The sequence below is a fragment of the Lepeophtheirus salmonis genome, chromosome 6, assembly GCF_016086655.4.
Source record: "Lepeophtheirus salmonis chromosome 6, UVic_Lsal_1.4, whole genome shotgun sequence".
Lineage (NCBI taxonomy): Eukaryota > Metazoa > Arthropoda > Copepoda > Siphonostomatoida > Caligidae > Lepeophtheirus > Lepeophtheirus salmonis.
In genome coordinates this window covers 57,157,621-57,162,410 of record NC_052136.2, presented here as the reverse complement: position 1 = coordinate 57,162,410, position 4,790 = coordinate 57,157,621, and positions in this window count along the sequence as shown.

Below are 4,790 nucleotides of genomic sequence, written 5' to 3'. Positions count from 1 at the left end.
ATAGATTACTCATACACCTGATTAGAATGTGGAACATTGATTAGTTTAACTGTGATTGATCAATAGGGGCACAGTAAAGCAAAATTAACTTATTTATTCTAGTTGATTTTGTACTTTTCTCATTTCTCTTTTTGAAATAGGAAACATTGAGAGATTCAATACATATACCATTGAGTATAGAACGTATTGGAATGACATCGTACATGAACAATTTCCTTCCAAAATAGTGTAAACCTTTTTGGTTTATTCTAATAACACTATGCACAAAATACATGTATTAAAACGCTTGCAGGTTAAAACCCACATTTATATTGTTATTTATGCCGTAATGCATTCCAATTTATAAAAAAATCAACCACTTTAGATTTGGTCATTGATTTGTAAGCATAAGGAATACTCACACATCCTACATGAGGATAATGTCAAAAGATTGATTGGTTGGGGGAAAAAAAGATGAGTAAAACTCATTTTTACTCCATGCTTTATGGGGGAAAAAAAGAGAAAACGAGCTAAGTTGCAAGCATGATTATTCTATGTATCTAAAATTCCATGGCCTTTATAATTTGAAATCACGTTTTTGGAGTATAATTTCGATTCAAAACCATTGTTTGACGTAAAACCCCAAAGAAATTTAAAATCACACAAACCTTTTCATTTTGACGCATGTAGTTGTTAGATTGAAGATTATAACATGCAAAGCTCTAAGAAATAAATTGTCTTTACTTGCATGAGAGATAAGGTAACCCACCCTTAAAATCAATTAAATATTTATATAAAAAAATACAAATACCATTTCACAACAACATTTATATAATTTCAAGTGGTGATCAATTCCCCTCCATTTCTTCTAAACATACTGTATTTAAAATTTATTGTGTGTTTGCTCCTCTATTATTTTAAAAATAAACTCCATAAAACTCCCTCAATAACAGACCTCTATTTACATGCAAAGATGAACACACACAAAAAAAAAATTGCACGATTCTCGTATGCACAAAGATTTATAGATTCCTTTTCACAGAATAAAGATGTTTATGATTCACTAGCATTTATAGCAAGCATGTATTAGGTTATGTTTTCATAAACTATGTTAGATTTAACATGGTGAAAAAAAATATATAAATATGAGGTAACACTTACTAGACCTTCCCATCTTCTGTTTTCATTCTTAAAATGAAAAGGGAAATATATTAATCCAAAGAAACTTAGCTATAGACTTCCTTGATTAATCACATCAGGTTCATCAATTATATATCACACTTCATCATGATGCAATAAACGCAATGGTCAAATGTTATTTAAGAGTCATAAATTGATTAAAAAGAAGTCTTTTTGAATGTACATTATATTTCATAAAATTATGTTGCCTTTTTACACACAAGCAAGAACAATACTGCCACATACATATAATAAGTGATATTTGGCATTGTTTCTGTATAACTAATATAGATAAATATTTTTAAGGGAAACAGTTATTTTTAAGCCAGCTACAAAAATATTTTATGAATACAAAATGCTATACAAAATTTGAATGTATAAAGTCCATATCGAATAACATAATACAAAATATTAGTAATATTTTCGATCATTGTTATGGTAGATTAACAACTTCAGACTTAGATTAAAATCCGCCTAACTATTTTCACGAATAAAATTTTATTTTACAAGTTTATATATCTAATTTTACAAAATAAGATAAGGGAAACTCAGTTTAGTAAAGGCGTACTCATGTGTTCGGAACACTAATAAACAATGATGAAAATTTACTTTTATTTATTTTATTTTCCAGTAGGGGCAGTAATAAAAGACGATATAGGTTGACTTTTTTTAGTGTTAATAAAATATAAGAATTATCATTCAAAGTAAAAGTATTTAAAAATTTTAAAAAAACGTAATACCTAGTGCAAAGACAAAATTAACAGAATAAAAAGATCCCAAAAAGTAAATAATATATATTTAAATGTGTCAAACAAAAAAAAAAAAACTTCCAAAATCGTTTGAAGTTAGCTTCACTTCCCTGACAAAAGCACAAAGGTAATGAATTCCAACTACTACGTGATTTATAACGAAACATGCTTGATGTAATGTATTTCATATTTCCTTCCCCCTTGTTCTTGTCTTCTTGTATATTCTTTTATATATATGTATTAAAAGTACTGTATTTTACGTAGTATAAATAGTCATGTATTTTGTAAATAAATAGAGTAGGTTTTTGTATTATAAAGAATACACAAATCGTGTTTCCAGAAATGGGGGAAATTTTCCACGAGCCATTGCTACATAGTCCTGGCCTTGTGCTTCGGGGTGGAGTCCTTCTGGAAGAGATAGTTTCCCTCTTGGTAGTTGGACTTTAACCCAGGCCAAGACCACCTCCTGTCTCTTCCTGTCTGATGCAACGTTTCCCAGCATCATCGCCTAGGCTCGAAAACTTAGTCTGGTAGCCCGGTAGTACCTCATCGATCGTATGGGTGAGGGAGCGGTCGTTCTTGCAGTTTCTTGAATAGAGCACAGTCAAATTTTTCTTGTATTATTGCCTGGCTGGGCGCAAATCAAATCGGCTATAATTTGCCTTTTGGCCTTCGTCTCAACAATGAATGAACCAATTTTAGTCAGTTGTAGCTCATTGAAACGCTAATATTTACCAAATATTTGTGTTAAGGAATTTTAAAATCTAGTTCTCAAATGAGGCTTCCCAGACAATATCAAAGTGAAAGTTGCGATTTGCTGTTGTACAGTGTATATGGCAATACCTTATTATTGGAACGCTGAACGGAACAGACATAATGGGTGAACGCTAAACGGGGGAAAAATTGAACCGAACGCTTACGAACCTGATTATTTCATTTCACAAAATACAACATATCATCAATATATACGAAACCGGATTGAACGTATGCATGTGCTCACAAAAGACAGAGAGTACTCCGGAGGATTTGTAGCAGAGTTATAATTATAAGCCCTTGTTCGACTCACAGTAGAATTGAGGATGAAAATCGAATAAATTCTTACTATTTCTTTGTTCAGTTCCATCTCCCTATTCCCCCCCCCCTTTTCTTCATTGATTATGGTTGATCTAATTAAATGTCACGATGACTAAACTGTTCTTCCCCAAACGTTCTTCAAATTGTTATGGTGATCATGTTGATTTTCAGTTTCCGATTTTTTTACTCGTCCATAATGCTCCTGATTAGGATCACCACTGATTAAGGACGAAAATAGTAGGAAAGTTGACTGTTGATTAAATAATACATTTAAATTTTTGAGTAAGGGGATAACGTAGTTTAACAAAAAAATAAACTTTTATTGTATCTTTGTCACTCGTATTTTGACGTTGTATATATATATATACAACCTCTACGAGGAATCAACAAGAAATTGTATTCCTATCCTTCTAGAAACGAAGCATATGTATAACATAACTTATTAATTCGTTTATCGATCAAAAAAAATAAACTATTAAATAGCAATGACGTATCAAGTGAAACAAGGGCATAAACAGGTGACAACAAATCTTGTTCTATATCTTGTTCATTATTAGTCACATTAGATAATACGATATAATGTTGGAAAGGTGTGAGTACATACTACAAACACTTATTTAGTAGTAATGTGTTTGGTTGGTTCAGTTGTGAATGATTGTGCGTCGTGTATGGACGTCTCCTAGGAAGAAATTGGTCATATATTACATTTTACTAGCAGAAGGGGGAAAACGCGTCGAGAGGACCAGGAACATTTGCGATGTATACAGGGCGATACTCTTTCGGTTCATGTTGCAGAACAATGTTTCGAGCGATCCCCCCCCCCCTCAATTCTACCCTCTATCGTGAACAACAGGACCGTTTGAAACTGGCAATCAAACAGAAGCAAGCAGCATTGGTGAATAGGAGACTACAAGACAATGCCAGGCCGCACCTGTCTTTGTTGACACACCAGAAGCTCTGGGAGCTCGGAGGAGGAGTTTTCATGACTCCAATCTAGATTCTGGACCTAGGGCAAGGTGACTACGACCTGTTCCTGTCTACGCCCTATGCGCTTGGGGGTACAGCTTTGGTCTCTATAGAGATCTATCAAAATTGGTGATCCTAGTTTTTGTCAATAGGAACAAGGGCTTCTGCGAGAAGGGCATTATGATGTTGGATTCACATTGGCTACAAGCTATCAAACAGAACAGGGCACACTTGGCTTAAATTGTAGAATTATAACACTTCTTATAAAGGATTTAAATAAAGCGAAAAATATAAAATTACTTTTTTCCCCAACATATTTTAATATGAAGGTAATCTCATGGGAATTAATATTTATTGTGTAAGTACAACTCAACTTGCATTACTTGGATAACCTGGTTTACCTTTGAGTAGCTTGAGAAGCCCAAACAAATTTATGGACTCAAATTGGATATTACTCTACTCCAGAAATAGTCATGGGACGTCCATAAATATATCCGAATTTAGATATAAATATTAAATTCTTACATGTCTAAACATGTTTGATTTTGCGAATCAATTTTTTTTTATTCATCCAAAGATATATTGATTTAATTCTCTTATTATGATATTGTCAATCCTGTTTAACACTTCTTTAGTATTACAGGCTAAGGTTCAAATAGCCTTTCAATTCTAACATAAGATTAGTTTCATTCCTATGTATGACGCAAGTTTCATTCAGGTTCTTTCTTATCTTGGGTTTTACTAACGTATACGTAGCTACAATTATAAGTACAATACATACTCAACGCAGTATATACCTATGTGTTTTTCAACAATAAAAAACCTATGCGATTGTTAAACCGC